The 19200-nt window shown below is 30.3% G+C and overlaps 1 protein-coding gene and 1 long non-coding RNA gene across 2 annotated transcripts in view; one reads left to right on the top strand and one right to left on the bottom strand.

Annotated features, from left to right (window-relative positions):
• Positions 1-19200, top strand: part of LOC149485140 (uncharacterized) — a 385709-nt gene that overhangs the window by 11633 nt on the left and 354876 nt on the right. The window contains exon 2 of the long non-coding RNA XR_016316196.1: positions 18130-18821. This is a non-coding gene — a long non-coding RNA (uncharacterized LOC149485140). The remainder of the gene's footprint in view (positions 1-18129; positions 18822-19200) is intronic.
• Positions 1-19200, bottom strand: part of LOC149485143 (coiled-coil domain-containing protein 12) — a 480484-nt gene that overhangs the window by 149055 nt on the left and 312229 nt on the right. The window lies entirely within an intron of this gene.

Below are 19200 nucleotides of genomic sequence, written 5' to 3'. Positions count from 1 at the left end.
AACGTTGATTGTGAGCAAGATAATTTACTCTGTTTAAATTCAAATATAATTATGCTATACGTGTAGATGCATTTTTTACCGTGTTTACTAAATCGTTGACTTTCACAGCAAGTATGTAGCTGTTAGCTAATTAGCGCTGTAGGGCATTTTTTTTTCTTCTTTGGTAGTGGCTGGTTGTCATCTGGTTGTAGATAATAGGAGCGTTTACAAGTTATAATTTATCTTAAAATCTAGATTAGGGTATAAACACATGAAATGGTTTTTAAAATTTATTTACAAAAGTCGGACATAATATTTTATATAATTTTGTGAGGGCTAAAAATAAAAATTAGCATTTATATGAAGTAGATAGCTGATAGAACATGGTACTGTTCGAGCATACTGTGGAATTCCACCATAATATAGGTATCATGTCATTCTTTGTCCTACAGGTATACGCATGATGTAATAGTATACAATAAAGCGTTTTCATTCATTGATTCAACTCATAGCTGATAAACTTAAAACCATGAGCCAAACCGGCATACGTCTAACGCCTACATATAAAATATTTTATCATAATATCCTCGAGGGCAATCTTTACATGAAATTTTATCTCCACATTAACAATACGCCTTTAATTTTACGATACTCGATTATGAGAGGGCTTAAAAATAATTTTCTTCATACTAATAAATGTGACTTGAATTATCAAATAGCACGGAAAAAATTCTACCCGAAAACGAACATAATCGTAACTTTTTACGCGTTTATAACGCGAGAATTGTTACAATTTGTTTACAGTATACCTTAAATTTTCTTAAATTGTTTGCTTCTTGCATCGTAATAAGCCTTTTGTGAGCAGTTACGGCGCCGCGATCTTAACTTACCCGTTATTATTACTTTCCTTTTTCATTTTATCAGCCATCACGATAAAACTATGTTGAGGAACAAGAAATATATACTTTTAATGAATGTGAGAATATTTAAATGATGACTGATACATTACAATTAATGTAAGTTTATTACACAGCGATAAGTCATGTAATTCATGTAAAGGTATGCCACCTTATATTACCTTCCTTACATAGGCTTTTTTGAAAAAGCTAAATACATTAAGCGTACGCAGTCAAGGCTACAATATTATAATAGGTACACTTATTATCAATACTAGATAATATTAAGTCTTTAACAAAACTTATATACAACCAAACAAGTAAATAGTAAGCCAAATATCATAATTATGGTCCATACGAATATGGAGCTGGGTTTGATTTGAGGTTGCTACCCGCAGCCGCACCGCTGTCACTTATATCTGCTCCTCACCACGTTGGCTTTACCTTTGAGACAGGTGAAGCTTACTGCGCCGTATTTTTGGAACTCATGAAAATATCTTAGATTTTATTTATCTATAACCTACATTTTGTACATACGTGAACTAAAATAGTTAGGTTATGTCATTGCTAATGTAATATACAAAATATAAGTTAAGCAATGTAAGTCAGTCTTAATAAACAGTTCGAACCACAAGCACGCTTTTAATAAGTTCCTGATATTTTCAAAAGAAACAATATGATACGCGAATGATATAGGACAATTGACAGCATTGTTACTATGCAGTGGTCTCTGTCAGGCAATCGCATCAATCGATCCATTTTGAGTAAAAAGATAAATTTATCCTAGAACAAAATGAAATGAATACGCTGTATGAATTGTCCTCCAGTGAAGTAACTCGCAAGATAAGAGTAAAAAGCAGAAATATTATTACACGGACGTCACTATATATCTTCTTTATAAAGAGGATTAAAAATACTTCTGTTTCATTTATAACAGTATACCCATTTATTTGAAGTGTTGTGAAGTACTTTTAGACATGGTTTTGTATACTGTTAGTGCACATGTTAGTTGTTACATGGTATCATGTAACAGTGCTTTATAATGGTAATTTATAAATATAAGAAAGATGTTTCTTTAATAAATTGAGTCGTTTATTCATACTCGGGCATTAAGATTTAACAAGTTTGCATAAAATATCAAAATGAAATAATATTATGATTATACTAGTTATGTTGTACCGAGTATCAAGATACACACGCTGCGTACGCATAAATAACGTACGCATAAATAAATTTATAAAGAGACAGTTTTATACATAACTAGCTTACCGCCCGCGGCTTCTCCCGCTTTGTCTAAAACCTTATAAATTATATACTAAAACCTTCCTCTTGAATCACATTATCTATTAAAAAAAACCGCATCAAAATCCGTTGCGTAGTTTTAAAGATTTAAGCATACAAAGGGACATAGAGGGACATAGGGACAGAGAAAGCGACTTTGTTTTATATGTACTATGTAGTGATAACAAAATCACAAGACACTTATATACAAAAAACATAGTATTTTGTAATAATTCCAAGCACTGCTTCTATATATATTTAAACGCGTTATTTTCACTACAAGCGCGGTCACTATTACAAAAAATATTTTTAAAATATCAACGTCAAACGGAAGGTAGTTCAATATATTGTCGGTTTCATATCAGACGGTTTGATTGAAGCGTGAAAGCTAACATGGGACGAGCGAGTAATTTATGAATCCCGTACTCCATTCGATTACAATAACATATACGGTATATCGAGAGCGGTTTGAAAAAGTTGATATGAAGTGGGCGCAGCAGCCTGCGAAGCTGCTTTGAATATTCTATGAAAAACCCACAATCACCGCGCACTCTTTTATTAAAATATTCAGCATTTTAAATTAAATATAAACACACATTCAAAACTGTTATATATTTATAGCAGCATTATAAACAGCCATTTTTTGAATACCTCCCTTCTCATTTAATTACAGCATAAATCAAAAAAGAATGTTTAAAATACTCGACGCTATTCATAACTTTAAGAATTTTTTCCCTTAAAATTAATATCAGAAAAATTTTGTAAGAGATTTTTCGGAATTCGATTAAGCTCTAGGTATAGTCAAAACTTCAATCTTTGGGAAGGTCCTTTTATAGGAGCGGTATTATGAAGACTGTGGATGAAAGGAGTAAATGGTGTGAAATAATCCGAGCTCTTAGTTCTACGTAGCTGAAAACGAATTTATTGCTTCTCGATACTCATGGCGTCCCATTTTATTGATACCTTAATACCGTACCGCAGATGCCGACAGATATCTCCCATTACCCTCTCGCTTTATTATATAAATCGTCACCGAAATATTTTCGTGCATACGCTGCAGTGTACGGCAAACAACAGTAAAATAGAAAACAAAGTTTGCAGGTTTTCAACGCGACACAAAGCGAAAAAAGTGAAAAGTTACAATGCTGTTAAAACTTGCACGTCATGGGAATGAATAACGCGTGCGATGAACGTTTTCATTGTTTCAGAACAGCTTTTGACTAACTTTGAACACATGTGATCAGTTTCCAATGATCAAACTTATATTTTAACTTGCACTAACGGAGTTTTAAACTGCTAGTCCATCGAATTGGAACCACTATTTAGGATATTTATTTTTAATGAATGTTCTTTTTAAGTGGTAAAAAACATTACACCACTGACTTATTGTCCCATGGAGGGTATTTTGCTATAAACTATGAGTAGCTATTCAAAATAAATGTTTGACTGTATATTAATAAGCCCATGGGTAAAATGATTTGTTTGACACTATTTACCTGCTAAATTTTTTTTAACAAATAGTTCAATTTTCGTTCATATTTTACTTATTTTGTTTATTGTTGCTACTGCTGGCCACGTCAGGGTACTACGAAGATGTAAATATTTTATTGTGTAGGTACAAACCACGCCCGAGAGATCAATAAAATTTGTGTATTTTGTAAAATGCTCTCTGCTGTCTGGTTTATAGATTGTATACATGAATTATTCAAACATTCGAATGGAAGATACCTACCAGTCCATTTGTTTTAATGTTTCGCTTTATGAAACGTGCTCTGAGCAACCTTTTTTGTAGACAACGAAATGGTTGTTTACACCTGGATGAATTTGGTTGCGAATAAATAACGAATAAAAATTAATGTATTTATTCAATGTAGGTACAATTTATACGATGAATTAAAATATTTTGCGTTCAAATATATCTGATATATTATTAATATAATTTTGGAACGTTTTGAATCTCACGGTTGTTGGTTTTAATATTGACGCTTGAATAATATCCTTTAAAAACTATATTACTACAATTTAAGTATAAAAGTTTTTATGGACGAGTACTTATTGGTACTTATTTTATAAAATGGATGTTAGCTTTAGAATGAATCCTTCCAAAAAATGTGGGATTATAATACAATTACGGTGATTATGATTGGAGATTATACAGACTGCAGAATTTACACATAAGGTGAAATATGGTCGTTCCCTCTTCTATCCAATAGACGCATTGGGTAAAAATGACCCAGAAGCTTATACTTACTACGTTTGTGCCGGGTAATATTTAAAAAATAATGATGTTGCAGTTTCTTCATTCAATTTTCGCGAGTTCAAAATATCATAAATACTGTAATGTTTCATGTAATTCCTACTGAAAATGTTTCATGTAATTTTTTGTGCGTATAAATATTCTCTTTTTATAGACGACTTATTAAAAACGTATACGGATACTCATAATCATTTAATATAAAATGAATCAAGAAATCTAAAATGCTTGTTCAACATAATAAAATGAAACTACAATTCTTGCAGAACTGTTTGAGTCAGGTTTAAAATTAAATGGGATATTAAATACGACAAAAGTAGATATTATACCTTCACAATATTGCGTTATTTGAATTTTAATACATTTTTATATATAACCATTTTAAATTCAGGAATAATATTTCCAAATATTATATGTAGAAAATTCTAGAAAATAATTTTATAATAAAGCCTAATGAAAAATAAGAAATAATAGAAAAATGTGAAATATTCGAATAGGTAGGCACGGCTCAATACATCCTATTTGAATAAATTTTGAAATATAAGTGGATGAAACTGAGTTGTGTCCTATCTCAATGTAAGTTCAGCTATCATTATATTATAAAAAATTGGTTGTCTGTAAAGTCGGTTTACTGACGATAGTTGAACGTGACAACGTCCGATTGTGCTTCTTTGTCACTCGTTCCGCGCTCTCGCTTGCACTTCAAGCCTTACATGGAACGCCTCAGAGCGAGGTAACGCCGCATGAGTCATGTTTTTCGTGCGTGCAACCGGCTCTATCGAATTATAAGACGTTGTCACGTCAAAAAGCTTCAGTTAGACAAATATAGAAATTTGTTAAGTATAAATCAGTGGCATAATTTTATTTCACATGTAATTTATTCGCTGAGTATTAAAAGCGAGTAGAGATACGTTTCAATGCGCTCGGGTTAATGTTAATTCGGTAACTTGTAATTTTAGCGCCAACTTTGAGACATTAACATGTCCATAAAATGTTGGTTACGTTAAATGTAGGGAAAATAAAGTCAGCAATTACCATTTCTGTTATAAGTTTAAGAATAATGTCATTAAATCGGTATTAAAAAGAATCATACATCACGCGCTGTAATCTAACACGAAATAATTTTCTTGTTCTAGCTCTATGTAGGTTGATGTAAATGCACCGTAAGAGGATCGAAGAGCTATTTATAATGTCTTTCTCAGAATATTATACAACGTTCTTCACCCTCAATTTCAAAATATCTGCATATTTCTGGAAAATTAAGGGCTTATTTTAACGTTCTTTCGGGAATCCATTACAAGAGAATCGTCTTAGCTGTGTCGATTTCATGGAATAAAACACAAAATAAATGATCTAAATAAAAATTAAACAAATCAATAAACCATTACATATTTTGCTACCTAATTTTGTACCCGAATAAGAATTGAATAACAGCAGTCATTTATAAGGAAGGAAATTTCAAATTATATTATAGAAACGTTTTTCAAAAAACGAGATTTGGACAAAATCTTTCACGTTTCAGTTCAAGTTAGATACAGAAGTTTCCATTTCAATTTACCGTTAAGTTTTTTATTTACTTACTATAACTGACCCTTGGAATGAATATAAATCTTTTTTTTACTTTTCTTATATTTTATTACATTTTTTCTTAATGTTTGCTTAACTTCAAGCTTTTGAAAAAAATTAATTTAATTTAATTTGAATCCCATATGTACTAGAGTAAATTGTTAATCCCATAAGTCCTATCTTAAAACAAGTACAGTTTACATCAATATTTTTTTTCGGCCACCATTTTGAATTTAGTGAGGTCAAAATTATCTTGCAAAACTCTCATTTATACCGTGAACTTGATTTTTTACATGACGAAATTTCTAGAAGTGCCTCAACTTCCCAAATTAAGAAAAATCAAATAAGGAAAAAGAAAATATTTGTAAAGAGAAACTGCTATAGATGAAACGAAAATAACTCTAATGACAATTGACAACAAAAGGAAAAAAAAATATTTAATTCATGCACGGAAATGTTTGGTAGAGGATAATTTGTTGTAAAGCTGAATAAATAGAATAAATAGACAAACAAGAATCATCTTTACTAAGTATATTTTATAATAGAATATATAGAATTTTATAATAGTATCTATAAATGATGATGTTTCGAATCATGCATCATATAACATAAGTAACATTACATGGTTTAACTCATCATCACCAGCAACTGCGTAGGTATCTATGGAGGAAAATAAATATTATAAAATATGTGTAAAAAGCGTAGAGAAAGTACCTTCTTTAAACACATTTATGATTATGAAAATATCTACAGTTCTCAGCAAATTCGTATAAGAATACGAATTCACTAAGGTGATGGGCAGGGTTATTTTTAAGTTAAATTCACTTAAACTTTTGATTCAAGGAACCTTTTTTTTCTACGTGACATCAGAATTGGGAACTGGTTTATTTATAAATGCTTCCTTTTATTTTAATAGATTAACATACGTAAAAATAAAATAACTTTTATTGGAAATATTCAAATAGTAGTAAAATGTAATAATCTAAATATAAACTTGCAAACTGAAAATCTGCTTTGAAACGTGACACTTCCGATTTATTCTCTTCTCATATTTCCGTATTAAACAATCTTGTCTTGCCGTCGTAAAAACAGCAAATTCCAAAGTGTATTTATTTATCTCAATAGTTAATTTTGTGTTCGAATTTAATTAAGAGCATTATTAAAGAGCTGTCCGAGTTTGAGAAAACAGTAAAGTTATTTGTCGGAAAGCCTCAATTAAGGGCAAAGCTTTCTGGACTTAATCCAATAAACCTACTCATTTAGTGAACGGAATGAAAGGTAAATAATTTTAGGGCGTCGGGTCGCGTATTGTGCGTCATTGTTTCGCTTTACAAATGAAGGGCTACAATCATATATAGGGATACCAAAAGCGTTTTATAACCGGGATAATTTTAATATTTTATGTTTCTCCCGAACGTTATAACAAAGTCTCGTAGCTCTTTTTATGCACATTATCCAAATACAGTTGTGATTTCAATTGGAAAAACAAAAAAGAAACGGGTATTCAGATAAGTTTGCTTTCGTCTTTCAATACGCCTAATATAATATTTAATCAAAGTATTAATATTTCGTTGCACTACGAGCAAGTATATACGTACAAATGAGAATCGTTAAACCACATAGTTACTAGTTTGTACATTGTACAAGTAGCGCATTTGCTATATAATTAAGTATATATCAGTAGAAAATATAAGCTCGCACTTTACCACGTTTATCGAATACATTATTATGTTTGCTTGTATGTACTATGTAGTTGTAAATATTTAAATTATCAAATTTTATGCAGCAAACTAAATATTTTCGGATAATAAATTTTAATGCTAATAGAATATTAATGTATGTAATCTTCAAGCGTCTTATTGCAAGTCAGCTTTATCTTTGGTGAGAAAATCTCTTAATCTTTCATACATAAATAACTAACTATAAATTCATTTCAAAGTTAAACTATATTTCCTTAAATTAAAACACAAAGTTTGTGATTTCAGCAAAGCATTCCATCAAAAGTATTTTCGTGAAAAATCAATCAATTGTTTGTTGGTTTCGCAATTATTGTCCTAAATTGACATAGAAAATGGAAAACCTACTCACATCTATGTTCGATTGTATGCTCCAAAATTGATTAAACAATGCAAAGCAGAATCCAATTAATGCCAACTGCGATAAAACGTTGTGTGTTTTAGTGTTATTAGTTTAGTTTTCTGTATCGAGCTTAATTTTCTATAGGATTTGAGGTTCACTATATTTTAAGCGTGCGAACTGCGTACTTGGTTTCTACTAATTGGTTATGCTACAAAATATAATGAGATTTCATCCGCTTTTATGATCACCTAAGTGCGCATGATTTTTTTGTAAATGTCAAAGCATAATTTTTGTAAATAAACTGTTCTGTAGAACAATAAGTAACCTCTATTATTTCATAATTATTAATCTTTATATGTTACTAGCGGTCCGCCCCGGCTTCGCCCGTGGTACATAATATTTACGTTTTCTCTACATAAAAACCATTCTCTTACTTCAAGGAATATAATAAAAAAAGAATTATCGAAATCGGTTCGGCCGTTCTCGAGTTATGCGCTTACCAACACATTTTGTGATTCATTTTTATATATAAGAAGACTAGCGGTCCGCCCCGGCTTCGCCCGTGGTACATGTTTACGTTTTCTCTACATAAGAACCATCCTCGTACTTCAATGAATATAATAAAAAAAGAATTATCGAAATCGGTTCGGCCGTTCTCGAGTTATGCGCTTACCAACACATTTTGCGATTCATTTTTATATATAAGATTAGTAGTAGTATTTAAGATAATATGTAAATACTTTTGAAGGCTAAATAAAATTTGCATTAATAAAACATTTATTAATGTTTTTAAACATAATTATGGTTTGAGATAATACGATTTTGACAAGAAATCAGTATTTAGCGATATGAGTATATAATGATGTCAAGCTTAACAAAAGGTTTCCCATTAGGGCCCGAGGCAGGTATATTTCACATAGATCCCTTATGGATTAATCGGAAATAAACAAACGTTTAGCTTTAGCATTATCCGCTATTTAATTTTATTTGAGTTTCGTACATCAGAATATTCTATATCTATATCATCAAAAATGTACAAGACTTAAATGCTATTTCGAAATTAAATAATTATGATTAATATAAATCGTTATTTTTAATCTTTACATCACACTTCATTTCCCGGCAACAACACAATTATTATCTCACCGAGTCAACGCGATTTTATTGTGAAGACTATTCGCTAAATTAATCAATGGCCCGCGAATAAACCATAAAGAAGTACTGATTAAGCTTGTCCGTATTAAATTTATCTTACACTCGAAGTAATATAAGAGTCCTAGCTAGAGAGCAGTTAGGGCGACACGGCGAGCCAATCGTGGCTGATAAAAACTTCTTACTGCACAAACATCCGGGCACTGGCACACTCAATTACTAGAGTTTGTTGCACTTCGTATTGTTTCACGCTTTTTGTTTTACCAGCTTTACCCACATTGTGGTATTTACTTAGCATTTTAATATTATTTTATGTTAACTCAATCCACTGAGAAATGAGAAATGAAGCCGAGCAAATTTCTTCTTTACGTTTTATATCTATTTGTTTAAAATAAACGTTTCTTTAAGAAAAAATGTTTTAAAATTTGGGACACAAAGGGTTCTCATAGCGTGGATATACGAGAGTCGTAGAATATACTCATAATTACCAAATATATTCAATTTATCAATGCCTATATCCAAGTACTATACACGTCAAAAGCAATCGTTGTTGTTCACTTTTCCTTATCATCGTTCTGCAAGTTATAATTGGTTTAGTAATGACTTCATATTAACTTGCTTTCTTAAATTGTATGAATAAGAATTGTGGAAATAATGCAAGTACCTGCATTAAATCTTTTCGAAACTAGAGTCTCTAGATAATTATAAAGTAGAAGATCGAAAACAGATTGTTTTCAAAAAAGTAATCCAACGTAACGTAACGTCTTATTACCAAAATACACGATTCGATTTCTAAATATTGAATGAATTAAAGGGCTTAGAAATTATTCGGAAATATTAAGACTTTCAAATTAGTTCAATTTTACAATTATTTTAACAAGAAATAGCACAAAATCGAATCTGTATTCAAAGGCTAAGCCCGAAGGCGGTGTGTAAGAATGAGTTAGGGTAAAGTTACCATGTTAGTGAACCTTGTGATCCGTGAATTCTTTAAGCTTTATTGAGTTACTAGAGGAAGTTCAGTATTTTCATCATAGAATTGGGTAATGATTGGACCCGGTAGGCGGTAGTTACTATTTGCTCAAAGAGAATCCGTCTTTTACTTAAATCATTAATAATTTACTTAAATCAACATGTAAGTATATCCATAGTGCAATTGTCTTTGCAAATACTTACTCAATACTTACTTCCGTTATACCATTTTATTAAGATATTTGGTATAGCATTTGATATAATGCCTGCATGAGGAGGTATACAAGGAAATCCGTAAGTTTATAACCGCACCTTAATCCCTTGAGGTAAATAAATTCTTTTTTTAGATCTGTAATCCGTATTTTTTTAGGATAAGCAAAATGTTTCTTTTACCATATTGACGCACATGCATGTTTGTTTTTCATTTATTTTTGTTTTTTAATTGTTACACTCTGCGGTCTCTGCGCCTACAAAGTTAAAATGGTTAAAAACATAGAATTTAAAATAAGTTTATTGTACCTAAGTTATTATTAATTAATAATAACCTCAAGTTAATTCCGAAGTTTCAAATGAACAATTGTTATTAATAGTTGATTAAATAATGGGTTATTACGCCATATTTATTTAATAGTTTTATATATTATATTTTATGGGCGATATTATCCAAGTTTAAAAGTCAACTTTCTCTAGGATGTTGTTAGCGTTTTCCTTAAATTTATTTGTACTTATATTGAATTAATAAGATTGCTGGTGCAACATTTTACGTCTTAAAATGTCGAAACACGCTGCACTCTTATAAACTGTAGGGGTTTGTATGTTCTGTATTCACGAATAGCATTTAGAGATTGCACGCTATGCATGCAGTGAATATAAAAGCTTAACAATATTGAATATTATATTAAAGTTGAACGCAACTTTAGCTATAATATCTATATACGGTATAGCTGTAAACTTGTTAATTAAAATCTTTACTCTTGTTGCATTTTATTTTCTAAAATAAATGTGTTATACAAAAAAGCTTTCCATAGAGTAAACATTACTTATCTTATTTTTACGTATATGTCATAAAGTATTTTCTGATGATACAATAAAATAAAAGTTAAGACTTCTTTGCATAGGGACTTGGTCGAAATCGCAAAATAAAACATTCATATATCTCCTAAAGCCAACCACTTTATGAAGATAATACTTGAAGACATATTTTGCGTGAGGTCTCGAGCGTATTTCCTGCTTTTCCTTATTTCCCTGGGGATAAGTCAACTACAGAGGACATAAGTTGTACCGATACTGGAAAAATAGAACTGAGATGAAGCTACTCTAGTAAAATCCCTCGATATTCAGTTTCTAAGGTTAGTGCATTTGAATTGCTGCTGTTGCTAAAGTTCGCAAAGAACATAAATTCTATTCATAATAGGCCAGCCCTCTTCACATGAAATGTAGCATAGATATTATATTACTTGGTCGAATTATATTTATTTAATTTAAGATACTTAGTCATAAAATTGTAATTTATATTTTACTAGTGGTCCGCCCCGGCTTCGCCCGTGGTACATATTTCGCAATAAAAGGTAGCCTATGTCCTTTCCCGGGTATCAAAATATCTCCATACCAATTTTCATGCAAATTGGTTCAGTAGTTTAGGCGTGATTGAGTAACAGACAGACAGACAGAGTTACTTTCGCATTTTTAATATTAGTATGGATGAAAAATTTCTTATCACCTGACCACAAAAATAATATTAATGTTAGTTCGATTGACTTTACTGTGGACTTATTAAAACATGGATGCTTCTTGACACTTCAACAATGAAAAATTTATAGATCTCGTAAGTATATACTCGTATCTATAAAGCATAATATATATTTTATTGTTTTGCGCATGATTGAATTTTGACGTTTGTCTCATAAAAGTACCTTATAAAAATACTTTAATATCAGAATTCGACCTTTCACAAGAAATGCGTATCAAGGACAATATGGGAACGAGAAAAAGCCGACAGATCAATAATATTTGCAATATTTATTATAATAGTACTATTGTATCAAAAATAACTCGCTTCGCAAAATATAAATAAGGATTGTTTTATCTTTTCATGTTTGGAATTATGTTTCTACAAAATAATTAAATAATGGATTCGTTTGTATTGAGAGTGTTTGTATTCGAGTATCATAAATCAATAGCTATTAAGATTAAGCTATAGGTAATATAATTCTGAAGAGGCTTCGGGATATTCATTTAAAAATTCACAATTTTTTATTCAATTATTAACGCAATTTTTTTTATGTATGTACACCGATTACGCCGAGGTTTCTGAACCGAATTACGTGATTCTTTATTTGTTTATTGTAGAATGGTTCGGTAGGCCCAGTAGTTTTTATTTTATGAGCATTTTGTCCGATCTCGATGACTTAATTGAAAATCTACCAAGTTACTTTGATTCACTTCCCGGTTAGCGATTGAGCTGAGTATATTGATGATAATTATAATAAAATAAATATATATATATACTAGCTTTCCGCCCGCGGCTTCGCCCGCGTTTTCAAAGAAAAACCCGTTCCCCTAGGATTTCCGGGATAAAACCTATCCTATGTCCTTTCTCGGGTATCAAAATATCTCTATACCAAATTTCATGCAAATTGGTTCAGTAGTTAAGGCGTATTGAGTAACAGACAGACAGACAGAGTTACTTTCGCATTTATAATATTAGTATGGATATATAATATATAATAATATAATATAATATATAATAATAGTAAATTGGATAGCGATGAAAATTTATCATGACATAGAGCCGATTTGATGATAGAAATGGAAGTTGGCCATAGGAACTCAGTAATTAATTGACTGAAATTTATCGAGTTTGGGCTCGTTTGATTCGTGTTGAAAAATACACTAAAACGTATTAAATAAAAATAACTACGTTAAAAAAAACCAAGCCAATGTAAAACTTAACGGCTTACACGGGCTTAATACTAAGTGCTTAGTGCTTGTCACCGACTTCAAACCTATTTAATAAATTGCACATCTAATATTATTTAGTCTAATAAGTCTAATAAATAATTAATACCTAATATCAAATCTTTTTTATTACTTTTTCGTTTTTGAAGTCGGTTTTTTTAACGAAGTTATTTTTATTTGCAAAGTATAAACTTCGATTGTCATAACTTACGAAACTTCGCATGGATGATTAGGAACTCTACAATACGCGCATACCTACACTTCGAGTCTGTCATTTCTAGTGAAAATTGATACTCCTGTATAATAGCTTTGGCAAACTGTTAATATATCCAAGTCTGTTGTTCCGCAAAGTGAAACGGTATCAGTAAACTATTCGCAGTTCTGTACATGAAATAGGGAGTTGGCTTAGCGGATACCGACCCTATATATTGCTCCCAGGGGCGTTGGTTCAATCTCCGGAGAAAAATATTTTGGAACGAAAATTGCGCTCTTCTAATAAAATTCTTTTTATAACATTCGTTAATTGTAAACCTGTGTTATATGCAAATATCTTAAATGTAGTATTTAATACAAAATTGAAAATATGAAACAGAATCGGTTTATGCTTGACGGAGAAATCGAAGAACATAACTTTTTGGAAATCGGCTGATAATTAATTATACACTAATTGGTTACAGCATATCTAAATAAAAAGTTATTATACTATAACAACATTCATTATTGTCTAAATAAACTATTAAAATTATGTTTTCCAAAAACCAAACATGTTTACTTTTAATTATCATGAAGCGTGTAATAAGTCATTCAAATGAGCATCAAAGTTCAAAAACCTTTGTTAAATTAAGCGTAGCGTTATGATACAGAAGTTTGAAAATACTTATATTAAGTCAATGTTATTAAATAATTAATTGAAAAAATATATAATCAGTTGATTTGATAATGTTTATAAACTATAAATTCATTATCACAAGTCGTTTAACTTAATCAAGCTTCAACTATAAAACTATTATCTATCTAATCTAATCTATCTAATACATATTATAAAGGCGAAAGTTTGTAAGGATGTATGGATGTACGGATGTATGGATGTATGGATGTGTGGATGTTTGTTACTCTTTCACGTAAAAACTACTGAACCGATTACAATGAAATTTAGCACACATATAGAGGGTAACTTGGATTAACACATAGGATAGTTTTTATCCCGGAAATCCCACGGGAACGGGAACTATGCGGGTTTTCCTTTGCAAACGCGGGCGAAGCCGCGGGCGGAAATCTAGTAATTTAATAGTTTAAAGAATATTGAAATCAAAGGAATATTTAAAACAATTTATGAAAATGAAATGGAATATGTAGATTGTACGTACATATTTGCCATTTCCTTTTATAAGATTTTACTGGAAAAGTATCTTAGCAACGTGGTATTTGAAATACATTATGATTTTTGTTGTATAAATTTACCGTGGCTATTTCAATGAATATAATACCTGTTTCCATGAATATATTGAATGCGTAGCAAATGCATTTTCAGTGAGAGATGAACGATATAATAGGATTACAGCTTCTGCCTTGTACATACTCTAAATATCAGAGTATTATTCTGTAAGACATGAAATACATTTTAAAAATAGAAACGTGTTTCTTTTCATTAAAACACAATATATATTTTAAAAACCTTTCATCAACCTTAAGAAATAGTAAGTCTTTGTTTGCCTCATTATATGTATAATTTGAACACACTTTTTCTATTATCTATCGAACGATCACTTGCTCTGCCATTACAGAATGAGAAGGCACTTAGACTAAGTTTCCACGACCCTCTGGGGATTACTAGTATCACGCAATTTATAGGTAAAATTTTGAAAGTATCGGCTTTTTGTCCTTTTTCGTAAAGCGCTATGAGGTTAATATATATCAACTTCCAAAGGGGAAAACTTCATCAATATTTAATCTAATTTTAATGGGATCCATTTATAATACAATTAGGAGTTTCGTTATTCGCCTCCGCTTGAGTAAAGAGATTGTTAAGAACATTAATTATTTGTCTATTCGAAACACACAAATCTTATAAAATTCATATTCCGTGGCATAAGTTAGTAATCCGCAGCGGGGTGATGCCAGGCTAATAAGATTAAACGTGCCTTCTCCCAGTAAAATTAAGTAAGCACGGAGCGGAATGAGGTATGTAATGCACACTGCCAAATTCGCTGCACAGTATTGTGAGCTCGTGTTTCTCTAATTAGACTCTGTATTTATTGACTTCATAAATTTGCCTCAAAATAATTAACGTATTATTTAAAACGAAATTGACAACAAAAACAAATTACGGACAGAACACCCACGGTTTCATTTGCATGCCTTTGTTTTGGAGGCAATTATGGAATATCCTATATTTATTGGAGCGTTCCACTTTTTCTAAATTTTATTTTGAATACTTTGAATTATAATTTGATGAAAAATTCATTGAGCTGAGGCTGAAAAGATGTGAAGTAAACAACACGAACGACAAAGATAATTTACGTTAATTAATTAGGCCCCTTTTTTGTTGTATAAATTAAAATTCTATGGAATAATACAGTTACCGAAGATGTTGTACTAATATTAAGGGGTGAATAATAAGGAAGTCTATAATTAAACATCTATCAAAATTATCAATCAGATAAATACCTATGTAAAATCTTACAGACTTAGGACAGTAATAAGCACATCACTAAATAATTACTATCTACGAATACTCTCTGTTGTAGGTAAATCGATTTTCTCCCGATTTTACTCAAAAATTTTCTCGTCAAAACTTACGGTTTAGTTAAATAAAAATAACGACTTCATCAGTAAATAATTATTGTGAACACAGGTAGAATAACAAATGTATTCAGGTAATTTTTTAAATTGAATAGAAAAAATCCATTAGGTACATCAAAACTACATAAAAATAAATATTTTTTGGTATGTCAGAAGACAGTCCATATTAAAAACAGTAATGAAAAAATAATAATAGTTCGCTGGATGCGGTTTTTAAACGGCCCGGTACTTAAGCCACCTTCCAAAATCAGCTTTCCCCGAAATATTATGTAAATTATCTATGTTATATTATCCTTTTTCCTGAACACAAAATAAAATCTTTTTAAAACCTTACCTTTAAAAAAAATATGTAAACGTTAATACTCTTTAGTTAATAGCAAATTTTCTTGTTGTAGGTACTTTATGATTTTTATGAATAGAGATTGTAATAGACTTAGTTAATTATAACTCTTATTTTCTTTATCAATTCAAAAGAAAATTCATTATATTACGTGCTCTATTGTAATGCAGTAAGGTTTAAATTTAATATTGTTCAAATCAGATCAGTTTGATCAGCCACTTTGTTTCAGTATGAAGTATTACGTATTCTATGATTTTAGTATATGTATACCTTTCTAATATTATCTATTCTCCACGATTATAAAGCTGTATATCGTATAGTTTGAAACCGCTCCCAGTGTTTTGTTGCTCTGCACTTTAAGTGGTTTATGATATCCGATAATAAATTCAGAATAACATAATAATATTCCCTCCTATGAATTTGTTAGTGTAGTAGTTAACTGATTTAGTAATTTTAAGATTTGGAAGAGGTAGGTAATTGATTTTTTACGTTTTCTCCCTTTTTTGTATTATAACAGTTATATATTGCTTTATGAACATAGAGCAGAAGATTTAACAGAAATAAAAACACTTGTATATGATAAAAAAATTAAATGATTATTAGTTTTTTATAAATAACATACAAATATTAGTAAAAATATACGCAAATAATAAGATTATACACAAAATAATTTATGAAAAACAGACGATCTTGTCACTAACAAACAATTTCAACAGAACCATTTAGAAAAGGACCGAAACAAAGCTGTAGGCGGTGCACGTAAGGAAAGAAAATTATTTATTTATTACAACAATATTCTATTAATGGAACTTGGGCTCGAACATGATTCCAAATGGATTTTGGTCACACTTTTATTGGAGTGTAACCACGCCTACATACCAAACGTTAAAGTAATGGCATATTTACAAGATGTTTTTGTGTTTCGGACAATTTAGAGAAGGGTTCTTAACCCGTAGTTTCGGCAATCCCTTTTGGTAACTAGTAAGGTATTCGTAATTTAAATGTTATCGGGGTTAGTAATAGCTCGAGTGTAAGAATCAAACATAGAGCCCGATTAGAATCAAAAAAGTTTATTAATTCAATACATTATAGAAAATATCAGTTGTCAGATAGTTATTTTTTTTTATTACACATATTAATTTCTACCGAGTAGAAAGATAAAAATGAAAGAAAGTCATAATATGTAATTCATAATTTATAATAGAAAAAAGAAAAGCTAATTATAAGTTAAAAAACTTTGTTTATAGTCGTTAACAAAATATAACTATATCGACATTCATTGTTTTTTCTCTTATCTATAGTTAGTATGATTTTAATATTAGTTTTTCATGATAAATAATTTTCATGCTTGATTTAATTATAGTAAATTTGTGAATTGCACTTAACATCCAATGTTTGAAAATGATATATAAATGCTAAAAATAACAGAGACAAAACATTTCCCTTATTGCATTGAATTTCACAGAAACCTACACCAGTTCATATCATTTTGATGTTTAATATGATGCCTTGTTAAAATAAGTTCTTGTTTGCAACTGCCACGCTTTTGAGTTTTCATAGCGAATAATAATTATAAATAATAAGCGTTTTGAGTTGGACACATGATATCATATTATTTCATCGACTAAAATACTTACTTAATGTTTTATTTATTTATATATTTTTTAAATATGAAAATTAATTTTAATATTTAGAGAAAATATTTTAATGAAAGTGAAAATGAAAAATTATTCATTTCTGAATACAAATACAATATTTGTTTTAATGCGTCGTTATTAGTAAGTAGGTACTCCTTGATTCAAAAGTTCTTTCTGTTTGGAAGTGCAAGTACATATTTATGTAATTAATAGGTATAGGCACAGTATTACAATATTATTTCCTACAGTAAGGAATCGCCTTTGATGTCGCGCGATGCCGCCGCCAGCGTAGGTACTTACGCTGCCACACGAAAATACGCTAGGGTTGCAACAAATGGGAAATAAAACAATTTTGATTATTAATATTATGATGAAATCATTTATTCATATGTACATTCAAAATAATTGCGATTATTAAATCTGATGTAATTATTTGTTCATAAATATATAATTACAGATATTGCACTGCTAAATATTATTTACGTGGACACTTTATTTTTGGATGTTCTTAATTGTATATTATACCATTTAACTAAGTAATGCATTCGCATTGGGATGTACAATCTGATTAGAAAATAATGAGGACAACATATACATAGCTTTGATTTTAATTCAACAGATACAATTAATACAATCTTTCTGAAATATTGTTTCCTTCTGGGATTTCAATGTAGATTTACATCCGTAAACGGAACAGTTTTTGCGCGTCATAATAGAATATGTAAGTACCTATGTATAATAAAATTATTACACAAAAAATACGACTGCGTCATCCTTTCGCGATAGTTAATGCAAACTCAGCGTGATTGCATTAAGCGGCCCGCGTCGCCCGACCCCCCGCCAGTTCCCCTCCGTTTCTCTGCACAAGTACATTCGTCGCCATACTGTAGGATGGTAATACTGTGGTATAGGTATCAAATGCGTGCGTAGGAATGAACACACATAATTACAATTTATCCCTGTTTATCCCTGTAAGGTTCAATGTAAATATAAATTGTTCCCAACGCGCTAAAAATAGATTCAAGTAGTTTGGCTCAGAACTTTGATTAAGTAAGAATATGTTTAGATAAAATACTCTTGGATATTGAACCTAAAACAAAAATAATTTAACACTAAAAATTCCATTAAAAATTGCATTTTAAATGCTTGTTTTTTTGAGTATCCGTTTTAAAGATATGGATATTCTTTTTTTAAGGGTGACCTATTTGTTAAACTATAATCTAATTACTATTATCGAATTTTCCTCTATTACGAGCTCATATAGCAACATATTTCCTATTTTCT

This window comes from Colias philodice, chromosome 10 (assembly GCF_061535455.1).
Source record: "Colias philodice isolate Cphi_HAF_F1 chromosome 10, ilColPhil1 Martin Lab GWU primary, whole genome shotgun sequence".
In the NCBI taxonomy this organism is placed as follows: domain Eukaryota; kingdom Metazoa; phylum Arthropoda; class Insecta; order Lepidoptera; family Pieridae; genus Colias; species Colias philodice.
Note: the sequence above shows the minus strand (reverse complement) of the source record. Positions and strands in the feature narration are given on the sequence as shown.